This window comes from Lissotriton helveticus, chromosome 4_1 (assembly GCF_964261635.1).
Source record: "Lissotriton helveticus chromosome 4_1, aLisHel1.1, whole genome shotgun sequence".
Classification (NCBI taxonomy): domain Eukaryota; kingdom Metazoa; phylum Chordata; class Amphibia; order Caudata; family Salamandridae; genus Lissotriton; species Lissotriton helveticus.
This window is the reverse complement of record NC_136063.1, coordinates 555,048,750-555,074,325: the sequence shown is the minus strand read 5'-3', so window position 1 is coordinate 555,074,325 and position 25,576 is coordinate 555,048,750. Positions and strand designations below refer to the sequence as shown.

Below are 25,576 nucleotides of genomic sequence, written 5' to 3'. Positions count from 1 at the left end.
GACATCGCCGACTTCATCAGCCCACACGCCCTCCCCTCCGCTGACTACATACTCCTGGGGGACATCAACTTCCACCTGGAGAACAACAACGACCGCAACACCACCACCCTGCTTGACAACCTCGCCAACCTCGGACTCAAGCAGCTGGTGACCACCCCCACCCACTTCGCCGGACACACACTCGACGCCGTCTTTTCATTCAGCAAGGACATCATCTTCAGCCACGCCACCGGACTCCACTGGACGGACCACAGCTGCGTCCACTTCAGCTTCAGAAGGACCACGATCCACCACCACCAGCAACAGGTTGCTCGAAGAAACTGGAACAAGATCACGGCAGACCAGCTCGCCGCTTCCCTGAGCCAGCACCCTCCCGCCAGCTCAGCGAACCCCAGCCAGGCCGCCGATAACCTCACGAAGTGGATCAGCAACTGCGCAGACGACCTCGCCCCACTGAGGACCCCGCCTAGCAGACCCGGCAGCAAGAAGGCCCCATGGTTCACCGACGAACTCAAGAGCTCCAAAAAGAACTGCCGAGCCCTCGAGAAAGCCTGGAGAAGGGAGCCAACACCGGACAACATGGCCACCCTCAAGCTCGCCACCCGGAAGCACCATCAACTGATCCACGCCACCAAGAAAACAGCATTCAAGGACCGATTGGACAACAACGCACACAACTGCAAGGAACTCTTCAACATCGTGAAAGAGCTCTCCAACCCCAACGCCGGAAACAACGACATCACCCCTTCGCAAGACCTCTGCAACTCCCTCGCCTCCTACTTCCACAACAAGATCGCTGACATACACAACAGCTTCAGCCCACGAACAACGCTCCCCACGACCGCACCAACGCCCCCCACCACCACCATCAGCGCCTGGACCCAGATCAACACAGAAGACACCATCTGCACGATGAACTCTATCCACTCCGGATCTCCGACCGACCCCTGCCCCCACCACGTCTTCAACAAGGCCGACGCCATCATCGCACCCCACCTGCGGGACATCATCAACACCTCCTTCGACACAGCCACCTTCCCTGAGAGCTGGAAGCACGCCGAACTCAGCGCTCTACTAAAGAAACCAACAGCGGACCCCACCGAACTCAAGAATTACCGCCCCATCTCGCTCCTCCCGTTCCCAGCCAAAGTCATCGAGAAGACCGTCAACAAGCAGCTGGCCGCCTTCCTCGAGACTAATGGATCCCTCGACCCCTCACAGTCTGGCTTCCGAGCCAACCACAGCACCGAGACCGCCCTCATCGCTGCCACCGATGACATCCGAGCCCTGCTGGACAACGGTGAAACTGCGGCCCTCATCCTCCTAGACCTCTCCGCGGCGTTCGACACTGTTTGCCACCGCACCCTAGTGCAGCGCCTCAGCAACATCGGAATCCAGGAGAAGGCACTGGAGTGGATCATCTCCTTCCTCGCTGGAAGGACACAGAGAGTCCGCCTACCACCGTTCAGATCGGCAGCCACGGAAGTCATCTGCGGCGTTCCTCAGGGCTCCTCGCTCAGCCCCACCCTCTTCAACATCTACATGAGCCCTCTGGCGGCCATCGCACGCCAGCACAACCTCAACATCATCTCCTACGCCGACGACACCCAGCTGATCCTCTCCCTGACCAACGACCCCGCCGCCGCCAGAACCAACCTCCACGAAGGGATGAAAGACGTAGCCGAGTGGATGACGACCAGCCGCCTGAAACTGAGCTCAGACAAGACGGAAGTCCTCATCCTGGGCTCCTCGCCCTCCGCCTGGGACGACTCCTGGTGGCCCCCCGCCCTGGGCACCCCACCCAAACCGACAGACCACGCACGCAACCTGGGCTTCATCCTGGACTCCTCCCTCTCCATGACCAGACAAGTCAACGCCGTCAACGCGTCCTGTTTCAACATCCTGCGCATGCTACGAAAGATTTTCCGGTGGATCCCCACCGAGACCAGGAAGACGGTCACCCAGGCCCTCGTCACCAGCCGACTGGACTACGGCAACGCCCTCTACGCCGGAACCACCGCCAAGCTCCAGAAGAGACTCCAGCGGATCCAGAACGCCTCAGCCAGACTCATCCTCGACATCCCCCGACGCAGCCACATCTCCGGACACCTGAGAGACCTGCACTGGCTTCCCGTCAACAAGAGAATCACCTTCCGTCTCCTCACCCACGCACACAAAGCCCTACACGACCAAGGCCCGAGCTACCTCAACAACCGCCTCAACTTCTACGCTCCCAAACGCCACCTCCGATCGACCAACCACACCCTCGCCGCCGTCCCCCGCATCCGAAAGAGCGACAACAGGAGGAAGGTCCTTCTCCTACCTGGCCGCCAAGACCTGGAACACCCTCCCTACCGACCTCCGCCTGACCCAAGATCACATCTCCTTCAGGAAGAAGCTCAAGACCTGGCTGTTCGAGCAGTAGCGGCCCCCCAACCCCCCCAAGCGCCTTGAGACCCTCTGGGTGAGTAGTGCGCTCTATAAATGCCTTGATTGATTGATTGATTGATTGGTTGATTGATTGATTGATTGATTTTAGCCCTGTTTTAGTTTCATTTTTGGCATTGCTGAATTAATGCTGTGTTCTCAGTGTTACCATGGCTCCTTTGTCTGGCCTGTGTGTGAGTGCCACCATTTGCCTCTGTTCCCCAGGCCATTCAGCCAGGGGTCATTTTTTATAGTCAGTGTCCATATGCCTGCTTGTGTTCTTTGTTTTCCATGTCTCCTGCTTGTTGTTGTGACCATGTGGCTAGCAGCCATTTTGTGTAGCCAGCCAGTGTACTTTTGTCATAGGCTTGCATGTCTTCTCTTTGTTGTGGCCATGCCTTCTTGCTGGTTGTTGTTCTTGTGATCATGTGGCTGTTGGCCATTTTGTGTAGGCAGCCAGTGTGCTTCTGCCATTGGCCTGCATGTGTTCTTTGTTTTCCAGGCCTCCCGCTTGTTGTTGTGACAATGTGGCTGGCAGCCATTTTGTGTAGCCAGCCAGTGTACCTATGCCATAGGCCTGCATGTCTTCTTTTTGTTGTGGCCATGCCTTCCTGCTGGTTGTGGTGACCATGTGGCTGGCAGCCATTTTGTGCAGGCAGCCAGCATGCTTTTGCCATAGGCCTGCATGTGTTCTTTGTTTTGGCCATGTCTCCTTGCTTGCTGTTTGTCCATGTGGTCGGTGGCCATTTTGTGTTGGCAGCCAGTGTGCACTTGCCGTAGGCCTACATGTGTTCTTTGTTTTCCAGGCCTCATGCTTGTTGTGACCATGTGGCCATTTTGCATAGGCAGCTAGTGGGCGTTTTCAAAAGGCCTGCATGTCTTCTTTGTTGTGGCCGTGCCTCCTTGCTCAGTGTTGCTTTTGTTGAAGACCATGTGTCACTGGCTGGCAGCCATTTTGTGCATCCAGCCAGTGTGGCCCATTGCCATAGGCTTGCATGTATGGTTGAGAATGATAGAAGTTTAATAAATTAATATGCATAAAGATATTTTCCCTTATTTATAAACTTTTATTTCGATTTTTTGAATTTGAGGTTTTTGAATTTTAATTTTTGCTTTTTTATTTACATTTGTTTTATTTTAATATGAATTGCCTTGTATTTTTTATTTTTTGCTTTTTAAAGAAATATTTTATTTACATTTTTTTTTTTTTAGTTTAAATGTTCCCCTCATTTTCCTAACATCTGGCATCAACCCCATGTTTGCTTTAGGTGCACTGCACAACAGCATTCATTGTCTAAGGATTATTCCATTGCCACCGGCACCTCCCTGAGTGCCATATCTCAACGAGATGCATATAAAGCAAACAGCTACATCTATATGCTGTTGCTGCTCTTTCTGATCCGTCCTGAGTGTACTACACAATAAAATGAAAGTTTCTGTTGGTGTGGTTTTATGAATTGATAGTTAGACTGTTTTGCTAATTATTTAAAATAACAGAAGGCCTGTGCAGGACGTGACGTGTGACTGGCTATGCAACACAGGCATCTCTTCAGCTTGTGAAGCTAAGTGCCACTGCCAACTGACATCTTCAAGATTGCCCCAAAGAAAGGTGCTGCCAAGAAAGAGGCCAGTGGGTAGGAGAAGAGGCAGAATTCCACCACTGGCGTGGCAACCAGAACCTTTTATGGCACACCTCTGCATGCCACACCGGACTCTGGAAAGAAAGCTAAGAAAGCATTCTTGAAACAACAGCACCACCGCAAACCTTAGCCCAGGACCATGTCTGTCAGTGAGGCAACCAGTGCCATCATGTCGATGCAGATGAGTAGTGACGTTGAATTATATTTGTTCCTTTCGCAAAGTAGAACACACTCGTTTCAGGAAACAGAGCAAAGTGGACAGCAGAGGACCAAAACCTTTTCTGTCCTTGAATATTATCACATCTTCAAAAAACCCTGACATTTCAATGTGTCTCCCTTCATAGGATACTGGGGCATGATCAAGGGGTACCAGAACAGTGGCCACCCATTTTTCATTGAACAACTCCTTAGTTACCATGGTTATCCTGGCCCCTAAATCCACCAAAAGCTACACTGATCTGTCACCCAACAACACATTAACATAAGGGTCCACACATTCAGCCAGATCCATTGTAGCCACATATTCCTAACTAAACACCAGACCATGTCTTGAAGATCCTCCTGGAGTTTGTCTTACTAATTTTCTGTCTCTGGATCTACCAAATTAGCAACAGCATTGTTTTCCCTTTCTGTTTGTTTCATCTAACCACCCTTGCCCAGTGTACTTAGGTTCAAATTCTGCAAATAACATTCTTAGTCTACGTTGTTTGCCACTCCTGGAATGAGCTAAATTTCCAGATAAGAAACATATTGGTTTGTTTAATACATTATTTTGACCTTGTAACATCTTTATCATAACTCAATTCTTTACCATAACTCAATTCTTTACCACCATTTTTCCCATTTTGACGTATCACACTAAGGTCTGTTTTTTTGCTTTTAGGTCCTTCACTGAAATTTGTGAAGTTTCTTTGGTTTTAGCTATGTGCAACGTAGTTACTGTGGAATAATTTTGCTTGTAAAATGACAAACAATTGACCACAAACCAGCTTATCTGTGAAATTTTCAAAATGACAATCAACCACCAGTCTTCTGAGCACGACACGTATGTGTCTACATTCTCACCACTAAGTTGCCTTCCTATGAGGAATTTGTGATGTTACACTACCAGACTGGGATGGACATCAAAACGTAACTCTAGTTTTTTTTACCGGTTTCAGAGTAATCATCAATTGCTTCGACCTCTACACCAGCCACCTGACCTAAGTGCTTAAAAATCACATGACCCTCAAAATCCAAGGAGTGTTACAATAAATATTTTTTACATCCAGTGTGAAATCTGGATGCACCAATTGCTCCCAGGTAAGTTTAGAAAGTGTCAAACCAGTTCCTTCACCCAACAGGTGGTTCACTGGGGAAATCTAAAAATGGAGGTGGTGAATTTACTGACTGCATCATGTAGAAACTTTATTGTATTACCAAAGAGCCTGCAGTTTGAGACACGCCTGGTTGCAATCCAACTCCAGATGAAAGGTGCCCTGAAGACAAAAGTGTGCATATCACAGAGGGGGAATATTGGATTTAGATACAATAACCCTTAGAACTTTCAAATGTGCGTCACTGAAATCTTTAGTGTACATATCACTACAAAGAATGCCAGTCAATAATAGTTTGACATCTAAAAAATGTGGATGGAACACTGTAGGAAACCAACACAGCCCTGCATCCTGTAATAGAGTATGGCTGGGCCTGCAATAGATGTTACAAAATTTGAAATGGCGACTGGGCCGTGCTTTAGACCAATATTGATTTACTTTTACATGCTGTCTGTTAGAAATGGGATTTCTGGTTGGCTAGGGCATGCGCCTAAGCCACCGCTCTAGTCAGGGCCAGGGAGTTACACACTGAAGATAACCCCTGCTCACCACCTTGGTAGCTTGGCAGAGCAATCCAGCTTATCCCAGAGGCAATGTGTAAAGCTTTTGCACAACACACTCCCACAGCCGTGACACACTAGGCACAGCACAAAATAAACTCCACACAAGGTTATATAAAAAATAGCCTTTGTATTACTCATAAAACACAATATAACGTAATCACATATATACACTGTGCCACCTGGCAGTTGGTATTACTTTACAGGAATTATATACATTACAGGGCAAATCAGGCCACTGTCTTACCCATCACAATTTGCAGTTATCAAAAACAACCAGTAACTACTGTCAAGGGTACACTTAGCATATGCAGAACATCATCAGCAGTAGTGAAATAGAGTAAATGCTAATAACCGGCACACCTTATAAATGCATCAGGCATTAGGCATAACATAATTTTATACCATCACTGTATACATCTGTCAGGTCCTGTAAAAGGACTCATTACCCTATCATAACAAGGCATAAGCCACATGTACCATCATATCAGGGCAGGAACTACAGTAGAGCCATATGTCAGCGCTCCTGCACTCTTTTTACAGGTTATATGGGAATGTTGCCTCCATCACAGGGCTCAGAGGCACATGTGTGCCTGTTACACATAATGCTGTACCTGATGCAGGAAAGGGCCTCAGTCGATGTTTCTTTCCCATCCAGAGAGCCGAAGTTCAAAATGCACACAAAGGTATGCCACACGTAGAGGGGGGGTGACACACACAAATCCGGCGGGGCGACCAAGCTGGGCCCACCGCTTATGGCCAGACTCTCACAGTGTGTCGCCAACGCAAGTCCACACGAGTGACATGCACTCTATCATAAAGAGGTATCCCACTCGTCTAATGGCCCTAAAGCAGCTGACCATGCCATGCAGCTGCTGTAGTCCCTCTTCCTCAGGAAACAGTGTTCCTTGCAGGCCCTACTCACGGGGCCTCTCGAATCTTCTCAGGCCTCTCTAGCCTCCTTGGGGATGTCTGTGCGGGGCCCGTGAGGCTCTTGGCTCAGCCAACACCTCTGGCAGCTCCCCCTTTGCGGCCAAATCTCCCTGGCTGGGGAAACGGAATGGGCCTGTCTCCAAAAAGCGAGTCTCCCTCGGCCGGACTCCTCTTACGACTGTGGGCCCTGCCCACAACCAGACCTAGATTTTGCCAGACTTACGGTGGCCTTTCTTCGTAGCAGTGTACGTCGTGGCTCCCTCTCTCAGCCAGGCCCAGGAAAGGGCTGTTCTGCTGCTCGGCCACAAGCAGCCTGTGCTCCTTCTTTCTTTTTCTTGGTGCAGAGAGCCCCCACCACGGCCTCAGGGGACAGAAGCATGCAGCGCTCAAAAAGCGCTCACTTCCCTGCAGTTTCTCTGCCTCCAGCGGCATGGGCTGAAACCCTGCCCAGGACTCCTCCGGGGTGCTATTGCATTCCTCCATACCGGCCGCTCTTCTGGAGAGTGAGCCCCTGTCTCAGGCTCAGTCAAAAAATTAGGCCCTTCACACATGCTGGTGTCAGATAGGGACAGCGCTCACTTAATGTTGCTTATAGTGTCAGGGAGGCAAGCCATGAATACCTTGGGAGTTCCCTGGGGGCCCGAGCAGGAGGCAGGCTAAGGCCAGCACATAAGTACAGACTAGATGGCGGTTCCCTGGCACAGCAATCCTCTGGGGCAGCAGTTCCCCCAGGGGCTTCTCCACCAGTTCATTAACCACCGCACCATGGGATCACAGCCCCAATATTTATAGTGCAGCATGTCTTTGTTCTCCCCCCTTTGCACAGGGTTCTGTGCCCGGTCTAAACCAGTTCTGGGGGGTTCTTACACATCTCTTTTCAGGTGCACCACAACCCTCATTGTTAGTGTAGGCTCTGGCCTCAGACACACCACAGGGGGGCAGAACCAGCATTGTGTAAGGCAGACATAGTCCTGTTCAGGGTCAGGTGCTTCTCCTCCCAATACTCCAAATGCAAATCAGGCTATTCAGCCTAGCGCTGACTCGCCCAGCCCCTCTGGAGCCACTGCACCTCCCCAGCCCCTTTCACCCAGAGACAGACATGCAATACACAACAGGCAGGCACAAAGACACATAGCACAAAGAATGCCCACTTCTAAAATTCAAAAGTTCAAAAATAATAGGCCAGCAAGGGATTTCGTTTGTACTTTGAATAGCAGCTAAAGGGGGAATGAACTTATTTAAACACCCTCACTGGTCTAAATTTAGTGGCTGAGATTAATGATGAAGAACCAGTGAATGGTGTTACCACACTAACAAAGTACAGCAATAAGTACAAAGTACAAAGACCAGGTTTTTTTCAAATTTTTTTTATTTTCTTAAGAACAGAGATGTTACTGATGTATCAGGGTACAGAATAAAAAATGGGGGTACAGAACAAAATGCATTTCAGATGTACAAGGGAGTTGATAATATATTCCTATAATACATCCAGAAAATAAGTCTAAACTGCTACAAAAAATATATATAACAATGACTTCAAATCAAAAGTAAATGAAAGTCAATTGTAGTTGGTCAGTAATGTGCAGAATTAGACACAACAGTCGATGTTTCCAACTACTTCTACACTGGAGGCTGTTTTGCTGCTGACGCTTATTACGCTGTAGCCACACATTCAACTTCGACAAATTGTGACGTTTTGTCCAACTGCGACTGAAGCATCAAATATTGATGAAAGGAAGTAAGAAATGTCAAGAGAGTGACATTCATCTGCCTACTTCCTGATATATAATTCAAAGGATTTCCTATCCAGAAGTTCCTGTCAAAATATTAGCAAGAGTGTCCCTTCCAACACAAACATTTGATGTGAATAGGAATTGGACGGTTGATATCTTCTAAGGGTCATCACATAGATGCACAAAACCAATGTCCTGATGATGGTCTTTTGAAATAATTTCGCCAAGACCGAAACGTCGACTGTTGTGTCTAATTCTGCACATTACTGACCAACTACAATTGACTTTCATTTACTTTTGATTTGAAGTCATTGTTATATATATTTTTTGTAGCAGTTTAGACTTATTTTCTGGATGTATTATAGGAATATATTATCAACTCCCTTGTACATCTGAAATGCATTTTGTTCTGTACCCCCATTTTTTATTCTGTACCCTGATACATCAGTAACATCTCTGTTCTTAAGAAAATAACAATCTTTTGAAAAAAACCTGGTCTTTGTACTTTGTACTTATTGCTGTACTTTGTTAGTGTGGTAACACCATTCACTGGTTCTTCATCATTAATCTCAGCCACTAAATTTAGACTAGTGAGGGTGTTTAAATAAGTTCATGCCCCCTTTAGCTGCTATTCAAAATACAAACGAAATCCCTTGCTGGCCTATTATTTTTGAACTTATCCTTTGCCCAAGCCCGCAAGGGTATATTGGGTTGCTCACCCTATTTCACTTCTAAAATTTGCATTTCTAAAATAGTGATAATAAATCTGTGAACACCATTATGCAGCTTTTATTGCCACTATTCCAAACATACCAAACTTGATCACGCCACCCCTCTCCTACCAGGAATTACCACTGAAACACATATCAGGGAATCCCCAATGCATTCCTATGAGAGGGCAGCCTCACAGTAGTGAGAAACCAAATAGGCTGGTTGTCACTACCAGGAAATGCCACACAGTTAAGGTACATGACCAACCTTTTACCTACATTGCACCCTGCCCATCGGGCTAGCTAGGGCCTTCCATAGGGGTGAGTGATATGTAGTAAAAGGGGAGTCACAGACGTGGCAACCACTTTATGTGCCACGTCACAGCGGCAGTAAACTGCACGCTCAGGCCCTGCAATGGCAGAGGCCTGAGAAAGGTCTGAAAGGCTACTTTGGTGGGTGGCGCACGCAGCACTGCAAGCCCACCAGTAGTATTTAACTTACAGTCCCCGGGTATATGAGATACCGCTTTACAATGGACTGATAGGTAAATTAAATATGGCAAACAGGTGTAGACCAATCCTACCAAGTTTACCATAGAGAGAACATGCACTTTAACACTGAACAGCAGTGATAACGTGTCCAGAGTCCTAAAACCACCAACACCAGGTCAGAAAAAGTACCAGGAGGATGGCAAAATGTTCTGGGATTACCCTGCAAAAAGGGCAAAGTCTAATACTGTCCAATCCTAAATGTCAAGCAGGTCGTCTGACGTAGCCTCTCCAATGCTCTGACACTGCCCCAAATCAAAATGACAACTGGGACTTCCCACGTACCCACTCTGATACTGTGGCACAGCCCCAGTTCAAAATAGCAGCCGGGATGTGCCTGACGTAGTCGCTCTTGTGCTCTGTGCCCCAATCACGTGTCTCCCAAAGTGCAGGCTAATCCTACAGCACGTGCACATCGAGCAATGCTACAATGCGATCAACACAAAAATATGTGCCCCACTGAAGAGAGGAGAAACTCTTGAGAAATCTTCAATAACTGTTTGCATCACCTCAGACAGGATCCTTCACCATATAAAATATTCAACTTGGGGTTTTACGGTCGAAGCCGATCGCCTATGTATGCATGGGTTGTGTGGCAGCTCTTCCTTGTTTCGTTGCAAGGTAAGATGTGTTTTTTCCAAATCCACAATATGATAAGATAACCACGAAATATAGCATTTGAAGTATTAACTAGGTATGTTTATTCCAGCGCTGCTGCCACACCAGGGGAGCCTCTTACAGCTCTCTTCAGCCACTTTCCAACTGCCAACCAAGCCTTCTAACCACATTCCAATTATAGCAAAGAAAACATTCTGTTGAGAACATTCTGCTGATGACATACTAACATTCCCTTCAAATGTTTATTAAGCTAACAAATGAAAACAACAGCCGTCAAATAAAGCAGAGCTATCTGTGCTTCAATTATATCATCACAATTGATGGTTGGCCGGCAACTCTTGTATACTAGTGCATGCTCCAAGTGAACCATCTTCAATTAGAAAGAACTTGTTGAGATTGTGTGGTGTAAAATTCACACTCACACACACTCACACACACACACAGACGCAACACAGATGAATCATCTATATTATGTATATCTGTGCTTCAATCACATCATCATAATTGATGGTTGGTCGGCAACTCTTATATGCTAGTGCATGCTCCAACGGAGCCATCTTGAATTGGAAAGAACTTGTTGAGATTGTGTGGCGCGAAATGCACACACACAACACAGCCACAATAGAGATGAATAAATGTGTTACCAAGATGTTCTACCTACAGAAAAGCTATGAACGTTATAAGTTCCTGTTAACCTTATACCTTGGTAAATGTTAAAGCATGCTTTGGCAGCCTGCTTTGAGGGCTTTGGAAAGTTCATGCCCTGGACTGGGAATTCTGTGTTGCACACACCAGTCTAGTAATTTACGTGTGCTCAAGTGAGTGTTCTCTATTGGGGGAGTTGCCCTTTAATCCATGGTTGGACTGCTTTATTGAATCGACTTCCAATCTACGCTTTCTCTTTAAGTCATTATTTTGAGCATCAAATATCACATGGGTGGTGGTCTGGAAGAAACACCTCAACACATGTACACTGAATGGATTGCCCTTCTTCTTTCCATCTTACCCGCAATCATCAGAAAAATTCTCTCCACAAGATCGTTCACAACACACAGATGTCCTGCAGCTGAGATCAATGGTGAGCGTTGTATGCTAGTCTTTGAAGGCAATCAATTAAGTAAACATGTAACCCGTCAGCTGTCATATTTTGAAGTTGCAATTGGGCGGAATGCTCCTATTTATGCATCAAATTGCAATGCCTTTCTTTGATGTCAGTGTCCCACCATCTTGGTGTACTGGACTCAATGTCTTTTCACATATTGAAACACAGTCATATACTTTGATGTTGGCATCCTGCCACCCATCCCCACAAAGTGTTGCTCACCTTGCTAAGTACTTAAACACTTATGTTGATGTGCTCTGTTTGTCAGTTATACCCCCACACACTCGCACATACACACACAGGAATTCAAGTAGATGAGCTGCATTGCTTACCTGTACAAGGGGTTGAATAGTTACGGTTTTTCACACACCAATGTGTTTGTATAATTGGCCAAACGTACAATGAACCCCAATGGCTGTGTCCCTTCTATTGTGTTGTGTGCATTCATTACTTGTTTAGCTTGAAGATGTTGCATATCACTGTGATTGATTTTTCTTAGCGGTTGGGTGAGAATTTGTTACTGGGTAAGATATGTACTGTGACATTGCAGCGGATAAAAATGTACTCTTCTGTTCTCTTTGATTTGTTTGGTCTGCCATTATTGCCCTTACTAACCTAAAGTTCATATGACTTTCTTTATTGTTCACCTCTCAGTATACAGAATATCACTGCACCATCCTTTTGTTGACCCTACCCATATAAACCACTATCTATCTGGATCTAAATGAAAAAAGATATTCAGGCATTATTCTCGAGTTTATGGCTTTAACGTAACAGCATAGCCGAAAATCCCTTTGTTAATACACTGTTCAAGTGCAGAGGGGCTAGAAATCTTAAACAATCTACATTAGTTAGAAGATGATGATACTGCAGACCAAAATGAATATGAAACATGCACTAAAAATCTAGATGTGTATTTTCTCCGCAACATCATCACTGCATTGAAGTATTAACATTTCCGAATCAGGATTAAGCTAGATAGAGATGTTGTGGAATAGTACAGCGTGGTTTTAAGGAAGTGGGCATTTTCTTGCAATTTTGGGACATAAATAAATATATTAGGTTTAAATTAATTCTGGTTTGTCATTCTGATGAAGTGAATGAAGAGGTCATTCAAAAGGATGATATTTCATTAGTGAAAGTCACTAACACTGCTAAACATGTTGGACATTCAGTAGAATGAGAAGAGTTAAAAAGGGATTATGTAACCAAGCTGAAAGTTCAACAAACTGGCGCTAAGGAAGAAAGAAACTACTAAAGCTAAAGAAATCTGGAAAGGAAATGGTACTTGGTCTAGGTTTAGGTGTGGTTTGCTGTGACACTAAACTAATTCAAATGATTGTCCCTTTTTGAAATCAACATTTAAACTGTATAACAAATGGGCCATTTTGGAAAGTATTGTCTTGTATGTCAGAAATAAAAGGCAAAAAAGTAAGTCAAACTTGGGATCTAAAAATGTGATATTAAAAATTCAGCCAAACAAAATTACATTTCATCCCAATATGTGGACATGTTAATGAAATCAAGGATGTGATGAATACAAAAAAGTTTAACGACATTTCTTAAACCTGATGTTCTTCCAAGTGGGTATTGAGGAAAACGCACATAGTTTGAGAGTTTCTTCCATGTCTATGTCTATGTAGAATTCAGTGAGAGATGTGGAAAAGGAAAAGTCTATGTCCTAAGCATAGAAGATAGGGGTCAGAAACATCAGGGATTGTTGGGTAAAGCACTTCAGTCAGAATTGTGAATTGTTGACAAAGAATATCCTGAATTGTTTAGCAAGAGCATAAGGAGCATAAAGGATATGTGCACAAGATTGAGTTGAAACTAGGTTCAGTAACTGTAGTAAATAAAGTGAGAGGTATGTATTTTTCATTCAGAGAGGCTGTAGCATGTGGGTTTGAGACATTGTGATGGAGTCTTTGGAATGATCAGAGTGGTTGGCTCCCATGGTAGTAGCTCATAAAGCATTAGGGGGCACATGCATCAAAGTTTCAATTTGCGATTAGCAACTAGCAATTTTTAAGAAATCACTATTGGGTAATTGCAAAATGAAAAGAAAACAGTGAGCAAATAACGATTCCCAAATTGGGATTCCTTAAGAATCGCAAACGTAATTAGAGAATCGCTATTTGCATTTGCAACTCCATTCTTTACTATGGGCCTCAAAGCCCATAGGTGAGAATGGTCTTGCATTACCTAAATTACCATTACCTAATTAGTCATCGCAAATTAGGTAACACAGAGGGAAGGGTTCCCGGGGTCTAAGGTCCCCCTGAGGCGCCCCTAACAAAACAATGTGCACATGTAAGGCACACAAATGCCCTAGGGGCATGTGTGCGCCACATGGCACTTTGGAAAATGCAGTTTTGTGCATTTTTTAAAGTATGCACATGGCTAAAACCAACTTCATATTGATGTTAATTGGTGTTTCAAAATGCACAGTTCGCATTTAGGAAAGGCTTCTTGCATGTGCATCAGAGAATCGCAAATTGCGATCCCCTATTTGCAGTCGCAATTTAGGGAATCGCAAGATATTGCGATTACCTAAATTGCGAATCCAAAAACCTTCATGCATAGCAAAAGGCTATTTTGCAATCACAAACGGACAATTTTTACAAAGCACACTGTTTGCAATTACAAAATTGCTTGATGCATATGCCCCCTAGGTGTGATCTAACTTTGCATTGGCCATGGGTTTCAAGCAATGTCTGATTGTTGATAGGAATTCCCTTCCTAAAAATATGGTACTGACTTCATCATTGGCTGGTGCGAGGTTTTTCATCACCATGGATTTTACTATTGCATATTATCATCAGGTGGTGTAATTATAAGATAACTCAATGGAACACTGTGCTTTTGTGATGCTGTTTGGACCTTTTATGTTTAAAAAGATGTTCTTTGGGTTGGTTTCAGCTTCATCCATGTTCAGGGTGTTATAAATTATCTGGGTCAGATTCACAAAGTTGAACTGAGACCAAAAGTCTAAGTTTACAACTTTCGCTATTCAGAAAGGTAAGTTACGAGTAGTATCTTTAGTTCTGCACTTGGGGTGGAGTTTACGCGCTCAGGCAGAATCTTTTGCCCCGAGTGTGGACATAAAAATACTACTCGTAACTTAATTTTGTGAATACTGAAAAGTAGTAAAGTTCGACTTTTGGTCTAAAATTCGACCAAAAGTCTAACTTTACCTTTGTGAATCAGGCCCTCTGTTGGCAGGTTTGGCAGACATAGAGATTACCAAAACAATCTTTTACATATGGTCAAACACTATTAAAACAGGAGGAGAGAGTCAGGAAAGTATCAAACAATCAGATTTGCATATGGCTAGGTCCAAACTAAGGTGGCATCCTGGGCAAAAGAATGCTGGGTTGGGATGCTACCCAGTGCGATTGCCTGAGGGTAGACTTATTGCGAGCATCCTCTCATCATCCTTCATTTGTTTCATGTACTGCCTTAAGTGGCATGGGTATGACCAGAGGTGGGTCCATGCTTATTGTGTCAGTGAATCCAAACTGCACCTTGCTGATGAGCACATATCTAGGGCAAAACCTGTCTTAGGTTGCGTGTGTTCTGGTTCAGGGATGATATAACCTGGCAGCTTGGGCTGGACTATTCCCAGCACGGTCAAGACTGATTTGCATGACTGGATCCAAAGTGATTTGCATATGACTGGGTCCAAACTGAGGTGGCATGATGAGCAATAGACGATGGGGTGGAGTGCTACTCCAAGTGTTTGCAAGGGTTGGCGCTAGGCAGCCAATTTTTCACCAGCGCAGAGGAAAGCACAGGGATGTGCCATAAAGCTGTAAATGCGAAGCATTCACTGCTAAGATGCAGCTCCGTCGGGGTAAAAAGCAAAGTATGCTCGCTTTGACCAAGTGAGAGCAAAATACTCTTGCTTGGTCAAAGTGAGCATGCTTGTTTGCTATGGGATGGTGGGAGCACTGCTCCCGCCATCCCATAGCAAACTACAATGTCCCGGGTGTGGGCACTCCTGGCCATTGCTGGAGCCGGTCCTCGGGGGTGGCAGTTCCCAGGCCCATTTATGGGTCCAGGAGGGGGGCAGCGCAGCATCCTTGAAATAGCCCTGGTAGGTGGTGGTCCCTGGGGCTGCTTGGGGGGTAGGGGCTGGAGCCCCGAACTCCTAATTGTAAATATAGCGCAGGGGAGGAGCCAGTCCCTGGGGATGCGGGGCGCATGTGGCCCCCTGCATTAAACAAAACTAGCCCGGGGGGGAGGGGGCTGTTCACGGGGCATACTTACCCTCCGTTTGGACTATTTTATCTGTACCTCCCGAACTGTACGGTCAGGTGGGAACAGTACTGGTGTACAACAAGTGACCGTTGAAGAAACCATCACCAGATAGGCAACCCCTGGGTTCATTCCACAGAAATCAGGTAACTCCCATGGCTGCTGGGGAACCTTTCAAAAAGCAAGATAAGTTTGCCACGGAAGCATAACAGTCTCCGTGAAGCTAAACCTCCTTGCACTTTACTGATCCACTTAAAGTATTCTCACAGTCTGAACAGCTGAGAAAAACTTCAGTTTCCCTATTTCAACATCGAAATTTGAAAGTTAGTTCCCAATACCCATGCATGAACCCTTCCCCGAACACTTTGTATCTGCCACTTGATGGTGTTGCAGACAGTACTGAAAATGAAATGTCGAAATCAGCAAGGGTGATGTACTCATAGATTATCCAATCCGCGGATGGAATTTCAACAACAGCGAAAAGTAACTTGTCTAGTTTTTCTATGTGTAACATAGTGAACCTTGCATGTTTTCATGACATAAGTATTTGCTGTTTCTTAAGGTGGTAAGGAGAAAACAGGTTTGTGGCCTTAACATGTCACCAAGGCACATGGCCAGAATGCAGTGTTTGAAGTGACCAGCTGAATAGCATAATAGACCTAAGCTGTGACTGTACATGTTGTAATGCGGACATGTCTTGTTGAACAATGTCTATTGCTGAAGATACTACTGAATTTCCCAAAAAGTGTATTCTAGAGGATAAGGTGGTCATGCCGTTGTCAACCACTGCTAGAGCTTTTTCTAAATTGGCCCAGTCGATTTGCGCAATCTTTCAGCAGCCTTTCCTATTTTTTTTTTATAACTCTTTTTTATTAACAATGATCACAGATTCGCAACATACATCGCAGTGTTCAGACATCTGAAAAAAAACTTTAGGAATACATTGCACAATCAAGGTCAGATCAAACATCAACGGAGCATTATCACCCATATCACTCCTCCCCAGCCTCCCCCTCTGCTCCTCTGTACATCCGCCATGGGCCCCAGATCTTCCTCCATTTCTTCACGCACCCCCTGGCCTTGTAAACTGTCTCCTCCGCCCTCTGACACCAATCCAAATCTCTACGCCACTGGACCCATTGCGGTACAAAAGGGGGTGGTGATGGACCATCACCACCCCCTTTTGTACCGCACTGGACCCATTGCGGCGCCCCCCCAATTCCTGGCTACGTTTCTTTTTGCCACCCCGGCTGCCGAGGCCCGCCAAATTTTGTTGTATCTTGATCAGTCCGTCGGGCCTTTGATCATTAATAAAAACCATTGTGGCTCCACCGGGACCGGCAAACCCACAACTAGCTCCATAGTGCGAGCCACCCTAGTCCAGAACGGAACCACAATAGGACAGTCCCAAAGAGTATAAAGAACGTTCCCTCCTCCTGGCAGCCCCTCGCACACAGAGGGGAAAGGGTCCTGCCCCATGAGAACAGGTGTGTGCGCGGGTAGTACACCCGGTGCAAGATTTTAAATTGAACCAGTCGGAATCAAACCCACACCGCAATCTCCCGTGGGCTCTGCAGGGCGTCCTGCCAATCATCGTCTTCCAGGCTGCCTATGTCACTCTCCCATTTCGCCCGCAGAGACAACAGTGGGTCAGGCAAGTTATTAATCAATTTACAGTAGATGGTTGCTGTGGGCTTCTCTAAGATGGGGTCCAGCAGGAGCCTGCCCTCCATGGGCGAATACTCCGGAAAGCGTTTCCTATTTTGATGTATATGGCATACAAGAAGCGTTTTTGATGTGGTTTTCGCGGACCTAATAAAAAGTGCTTGACTTATGGAGCCTGTTAATGGGATAAGAATAGATATTAAAAAAGATGGTAGAGGAGGCAATGAAATATAGTCCGAGCAGAGGAAAGGGTATGGCCAGACACTACATCATAACCCAGAAAAGTTTGCTCCGTGCCCACATTATTTTTCATGACTTCCTCTACCATTTATCACACATTCCTAATGTTCCTTTTCGTAAAAATTGCATTCCAGCCTATTGATTGCACTTTTTCTGGCCCGAGCCACAGATTTCAGCTTGAGCCGGAGAGTACAGCCCTTGCCGGAGAGTACGGTCCGGGGCGTAGAGTACGGTCCGGGGACAGCGATTCTGGCCCAACTGTGGATGTAAAGTTGGGAGTTGTAAATGATTTCTGTGAATACCAAAAATCGTAAGTGCCTTCTGTGAATACCAGAAGTAGTATGTTTAAGATCAGATTAGTTCTGTGAACCGGCTCTCTTAGTTGTCACCACCCCAAGACTGCGCGTACCACATGTCAGGCCTCCTTGTCTTATATCCCCTGTCATCTAGGAATCGTGCCTGATGTCCATTTGTGTCTAGTGACCAAACGAACCATCCCTTCCAATTGGGGTCTGATGAATTGTATGTGTCATTTTGTGGCGTATTACCCAATGTATCCTCACTGTATTTTGCAAAGTGTTGCCAGTTTTCAAAACATGCGAATGTGGGAATCCGTGGTGTTTTCAAATTATTTATTGTGGTATTAGGCATGCTCTAAACAAAGCCTGAGTTCCCTGAATCTACTAGTGTTTTGTCCCCCTCATTGAGTTTACATCAATAGTGTCCCTCCAAAAATCAAAACCTTGCTGGGAAAAAAAAGAAGCAGAGTATATCATCTTGGTATCTGTAAGCATAGTTTTCTTTGCAGGTAATGGTGCAAGCCTAGAGTAATAAGAGGCAGGGTCAGATGTATCATACCCAGAATAATAGGCAAACATGTGAAATACTTGCTTTATATAAAAATGTATGAATTTAATGTTGGTAACAACACATTTCATCATAATTAGACATACCTTCATACAATTCATTAGAAGAAAACACAAAAGCTCCAGATCTTGTAGCAATTCAGACACCCTATCTATGTCCCAACTGTCAGAAACAATACTAGGGGTAATGACATCATTCAATGATATTGTAAAGAGGTACGGAATTTGTAAACGTACAGTGGGCCATACACATCATACGATACACTATTTCAAATAATCCCATCAGGAACTGGAACAGCTGAAATGTTCACCAGTGAAAGGTTTCTTCATTCTCATTGTGATGACGAATGTGGTTTAAGAACCAAGTTCACCATTGTACTGCAGAGCGTTATGGGAGATAGTGTCCGTTCAGAATTAGGAAAAGGTCAGTCACAAAACCAATCTAAAGGACCAGAAAAAGTAATGAAATTGTAATCCAAAGTTGTATCCATGGAGAAACAGAATATCACTTTTTCAGCCACAGATAGAAGACGCACACTTTCAGACTGAATGATAGAGGTGGCGGTGAGTCGGACGAATAGAGTAGTCATTAAAGACAATGAAGTAGCCAGAGGCAGTTAGATCTATTTTTGGCAGCTCTGCAGGTTTTGTAGAACTTGGATATGACTTGATCTGTGGTATAGTGACGTAGACCGTGTTCTTTTCAGGTTCTGAATTGAAATCTGTGTTTCTGTACTAATTGACTGTACAGTTGCTGTAGTTGTAGTAACAGGTAGAAGGCATAGTTCATTGTTGTTCATTGTTGTCTCTCATTGGAGTGAGAAGGCTTCATTAGTTATTAAAGTTGCCATCTGACCTTTCTGTACAGTAGCGAGAGGAGGCACGTAGCTACCCAGGAGCCCACATGGATTACTGCTGAGAATCGGCCACATTGTGTGGTTTATTCAGATCAAAGGAGGCAAATCTTTGTCTTTGCGGCTGGCAAGAGGTAGGAGAAGTATAGTTCTGGTACCCTCAACAGCCAGGACAGGCTTTCTCTCTGTATGTTGGCCCAAATTCTTTCTTGTCCACACTTTTCTCCCTGACCAGGTCCCCAACCTTCGGGACCCAGGCAGGTCTTGATGGCATTTTTACTTGGACATTGCTATGTTCGTTTCAGAAGTCATTCAATTCCTGTAAAACAGCCAAACGTTCAGTGAGATCAAACGGTGTTTCCACCGCCACTGTGCTGGGATTGTCGAGGTCTGGGACTCACATTTTTATCCCAAACATGATTTCATAGGGCGTCCGACTACCCAGAGATACTCTAGGCAGGTTGTTGAGTGCCCACTGGACCCCATATAAGTGATGGACCAAACTGTGACATGAGCCTAGTACTAATCTGTTTAAGTCACAGTTTTTCCTCTTCACACCCAAACTTCCCATGGACTCCTTGTAAGCCCTAGAGCTAAACACCAGACCCTGGTTGGAATGTTATGTGCCTACTGCATATGTCCTGATGAAGACTTGCATATTTTTTATGAGTTTAAGTGTCAGCTGACCATTGTGGCCATAACCATAAGAATCGAGAGCAGGAGTCCACTGTTACCAAGATATACTTGTAAACATCATCTGATGACCATGGGCCTCAGTGGTCCAGATAAACACAAGCCAGAGGATTGTTTGAAATCAGTAGAGGTGTCTGCGGTGCCAGACCCTGGTGTGCAGCTAGTATTTAACCCATCTTGTGATCAGTGTTCGGTATTACTCTAACTCCCACTTCAGGAATGTGAGCATATGGCATGTTTTGTGCATTTAACTTGTCGGAGTAATTGAGTGGAAAGCCTTTCAGCAGGTGGGTGTCGTTGCAAGCAGCCTTTACGGCCACCATGATGTCCTTGTCTATCAGCGTACTTGAACGAGTGATTGCAGCAACCACAGCAGTGCGAACTGTTGCTTTTGCCGCTTCATTGGTCATTGAATACCCTGAAACATGAATACCAGCACGTTGATGACTCAATGTGTATTTTACATGAGTCTGTGGCCAGCAGTCTTTCAGCTTTGCCACTTGTTCGCAAAGCATCTTGTGCTTTATTTTACAGCCCTTTGAGTCTCTGAATTCATTCTGGCTCCAATAGTGTAGATATTTATATAAGACTGAATACAGTAATACGAATCACACATGATGAGTGTGGGAAATCTAAGATCCATATTCTCCAGTGCCAGAATAACAGCCTTTAGTTCTGGCAGATCTGCTGTGCAGTCACAAAGTGACTGCATGTAGGTTTTCTCAGGATAGAATTCTCCATCATGCATGCACCCTTTCACAATTGTGCACACAGTTGAGTATTGGTCGCTACAGCTAGCTGGACTGAATCATAAGTGTATATGATGTAATCATAGCATTCTAGAGGCAGTATATTATTAGGCAGAGGATATTCTTGTTCATAGTGCAGAAAACCCAGTGTTTGCAGTGTAGAGTCAAATCTGTGATCCATTGTGGATAGTGAGTTAGTCCATTAAATCCAACGTGGATGTAATGCTTTAGCATTTGGAACTCTCGCTCAGGTGAAAGCCTCTAAAATCAGCACCGGGGTCACGACAATTTTTCCTGAGCCAGGGCCCTCTCTCTCACCACATTAGTCTGTACTGCTGTCAGTATTTTTCTGCAGATTCAAAATGCATTTCAGGAATAGTTTATAAATTTGATTTATATAGAATCGGTACAGTGTCACCATGATAACCCTGCGATGATGCGGATCACCAGATTCATGGTGTTTACACATGTGTGTAAGTGTTTTGAAGCTATCATGTCAGATTGTATGGAATGTAAGGTGTGTAAGGTATTTGTGTGCTCCTGAGTACGATGAGTACCGGAAAAGTTTGAACAAATTAAGTCGTAGAATGGTTCTAGCCATTTTGCGTAATCTGGAATGTAAGTTCTGGCAAAATTTTGAAAACCCAAAATGGATTGTAATCTCTTCAACGTAGTTGGAGTCTGAAGTAGCGCACACTTCTCTAAGAAGTGTGTTGCAAGGCTTTTGCCTTTGATTGACAACTCATATCCCAGAAAATGAATGTTGGGATCGGCAATTTTTGATTTTCTTAAATTAAAGTTGTAGCCCATGTGAGCAAACCCCAGAAATATGAGGTCTACTCTTGTCAAGTGTTCCATGAGAAACAAAAATCGAACAGGAACTCGCACAGCTAAAAGTAATCAAGGTGATGTCCTGTAAGTGCTGAGTGTGCAGCGAGAGGAAACACTGTCTGCACTGGCAGTGTAGAAACCAGGGTACTCATACAAAGCTAACTCGATTGAGAAAGCACCTCTGCGCACAACGATGAAGACCCAGTGGTCTAGTTATTTTATAAGCAAAAGTGTAGAGTTATTAATTCCACATAAAGTGATCATCAGCTGTCACATTTTATTCATGTCTTGCAGATGAAAATCAAAAGAGTATATCCAAAACGTAAATTTCAACCCACAGATAAGGCTATTCCAGGCATATAGTCATGGGTCCCAATGCATTTCGGGCCAAGCCCTTCGTCAGGGGAATATTCTAAGAAAACAATCCAAATGGAAGCAGTTCAGTCTGATGTTCAAAATAAAACATGTTCAATCACATAAGTCACAAACAAACATATGAATATCATGCCCAAAACTATAAAAGCATCGACATTGGCGTGCCACTGTAATGAATGATGACGATACCATGCTAGTGGTGTGGTAAACAATCAAAACATTAAGTTGTCAGAGGTATGTAATTTCAAAGTAAAGAAACATAGACATGCGAGTGAACGTTCTCAGATAATCCACAGTGAAGGTAGTCAGTCCTAACCAGAGAAACGTGAGCGTTGGGAAAACTCGTATTCACAAGAAAAAACGAAACCAAGTGTCATGCAGATAGAAGCGTCCGTGCATAACTATACCGTGCTAGTGGTGGGGAAACCGATAATATATCAGAGGTTAATAGTTTCAAAGTGCAGAAAAATAAACCCGGGGTGAATATTCTCAAATGGTCCACAACGGCGGTAGTCTGTTCTAACACAAGAAACGGAATAGACATCGGTAACTTAAACATATAAAAAAGCCTCGTGTTCCCCAGTAAAAAAGAACCCAAGTGACATGCAGATAAATGCGTCCCTGCGTGGGTACTTACATCATGCGGGTGTTAGGCCAGCTCTGTAGAGAGCCGCGAGGTCAGTAAACAGTCGGAGACGCCATGATAGAAGCATATATTGAATGATGAGTGATCCGGGAACCGAATCATGAAAATGAAAAAGGGACTATCGAAGAGAGTTAAAAGGAAGGTGAAAGGCCAAAATGGGGGCCATCTTAAAGCGGCAAATAGAATGAAAGAAAGTAAAGAAGCCAAAGCATGCAACATGAACAGCAATGTGTACCATAAAGTCTGTGAATGAGAACATAACAATTAAAATAAACCAGTGTACATGATAATCATCACAGGTAGCACAAAAATTCCATCCGGTCATTAAGACCATTCGGTGCCATGGTGGACATGCGGCGGATCCAGAAATTTTCTCTTTTCAGCAAAGTGTCAAGATAACCTGCAATAATAAAAACACTTTGCTGTAAAGAGAAAATTTCTGGATCCGCCGCATGTCCACCATGGCACCGAATGGTCTTAATGACCGGATGGAATTTTTGTGCTACCTGTGATGATTATCATGTACACTGGTTTATTTTAATTGTTATGTTCTCATTCACAGACTTTATGGTACACATTGCTGTTCATGTTTCTTTACTTTCTTTCATTCTATTTGCCGCTTTAAGATGGCCCCCATTTTGGCCTTTCACCTTCCTTTTAACTCTCTTCGATAGTCCCTTTTTCATTTTCATGATTCGGTTCCCGGATCACTCATCATTCAATATATGCTTCTAACATGGCGTCTCCGACTGTTTACTGACCTCGCGGCTCTCTACAGAGCTGACCTAACACCCGCATGATGTAAGTACCCACGCAGGGACGCATTTATCTGCATGTCACTTGGGTTCTTTTTTACTGGGGAACACGAGGCTTTTTTATATGTTTAAGTTACCGATGTCTATTCCGTTTCTTGTGTTAGAACAGACTACCGCCGTTGTGGACCATTTGAGAATATTCACCCCGGGTTTATTTTTCTGCACTTTGAAACTATTAACCTCTGATATATTATCGTTTTCACGGTTTCCCCACCACTAGCACGGTATAGTTATGCACGGACGCTTCTATCTGCATGACACTTGGTTTCGTTTTTTCTTGTGAATACGAGTTTTCCCAACGCTCACGTTTCTCTGGTTAGGACTGACTACCTTCACTGTGGATTATCTGATAACGTTCACTCGCATGTCTATGTTTCTTTACTTTGAAATTACATACCTCTGACAACTTAATGTTTTGATTGTTTACCACACCACTAGCATGGTATCGTCATCATTCATTACAGTGGCACGCCAATGTCGATGCTTTTATAGTTTTGGGCATGATATTCATATGTTTGTTTGTGACTTATGTGATTGAACATGTTTTATTTTGAACATCAGACTGAACTGCTTCCATTTGGATTGTTTTCTTAGAATATTCCCCTGACGAAGGGCTTGGCCCGAAATGCATTGGGACCCATGACTATATGCCTGGAATAGCCTTATCTGTGGGTTGAAATTTACGTTTTGGATATACTCTTTTGATTTTCATCTGCAAGACATGAATAAAATGTGACAGCTGATGATCACTTTATGTGGAATTAATGACTCTACACTTTTGCTTATAAAATAACTAGACCACTGGGTCTTCATCGTTGTGCGCAGAGGTGCTTTCTCAATCGAGTTAGCTTTGTAAGTGTTCCATGAGGTCATCATCTGTCAGATATATCTCATCGAGATAGTGTAATGCCTAGTCATCACAGTTTTGTAGTAGCTCTGATACTCTGGCTGAAAACAGCCTGTGGTTATTTTTATACCCCTAGGGCAATCAACAGAATTACCCCTGAGTGCCTAGCACTGAAAATGCCGTGAGATATGTGCTTCCAAGTGCTATATTCTGACAGAAAAATCCATTTGAGATGACAAGTGTTGTTTTGCATTTCTTCTGCACTATCTGCATTTTGTTCTGCGAATGTGTGAGTAGCTGTGTTTAAGTGTCTGTAGTCTAATATTAGATGATATGAATGATCGGGTTTCAATGGGGGAAACAAGGGATTAATCATTGATGAGGTGCAATTTTCTATTACACCTTGGTATTCAAGCTGTTGGAGAATTTCCCTAACAGTTTTTAGCTTCATGCTTTATTGGGTATTGTCTTTGAGTTTGTGAGGTTGTCCTCAGTGGTATTTCATGATAAGGTGAAATGTCATTCCACCCCACATGGATGCAGTATAAAGCAGGAGCCAGCGCTAGTGCCCACTCCTTAGTGAAGGAGTGTTTAACTGATTCTGGAAAGAAGCTGGAGAAAGCAGGTAAAATGCCCCATTTGGGCACTCAATTATGGAATCAGGTGGGCAATCTTTTTCAACCAAAAGAATATTGTGACATTGGGTTAGGTCCTCCCAAAAAAGAACATTAATGTATCTAGGAACGTCCCCCTCAACTTGGAGTTGTATTTGTACAAACGATGGGGGACACTTACCCTAGTATGTGGTGTTTCCACTGTTATAGACTCACTCAGAGCTACTCCAACCAGGCAATCCATCAGGTTCTGGTGAATTATTGTGGCTGCCCAGCATTGTCACTCTCCATTACCTGCTCAGAGCAGAGTCCTCAGTATCCGGAGCATTTCTGACCTTAAGTCTGGCTACCTTCTTCTTCTTTAATTGAGGCTTGGAAGGGTTGGGTTTATCTTCCTGTTTAATGATGTAGTCAGGAAAGCGTTGTGAGTCCTTCTTCGGCTTCGGTTTCACATGCTCCTCTGATTTGTGCTCTCTTTAAACGTTTATTGGATGAGTCCTGAAAGGAATGAGTAGAACCTCTGTCAGTATCCTGAT

At 44.4% G+C, this 25,576-nt stretch overlaps 1 protein-coding gene across 4 annotated transcripts in view; it reads left to right on the top strand.

Moving 5' to 3' along the window:
• The window catches only part of KCNB2 (potassium voltage-gated channel subfamily B member 2), a 1,207,953-nt gene that overhangs the window by 161,878 nt on the left and 1,020,499 nt on the right, over positions 1-25,576 (top strand). For 3 of the 4 annotated variants that reach the window (XM_078687151.1, XM_078687152.1, XM_078687149.1), the window contains exon 4: positions 5,228-5,369. The exons of the other annotated variant lie outside the window; for it this stretch is intronic. The gene's annotated coding sequence lies outside the window, so the exon portion shown is untranslated. The remainder of the gene's footprint in view (positions 1-5,227; positions 5,370-25,576) is intronic. 4 annotated transcript variants of the gene reach the window in all.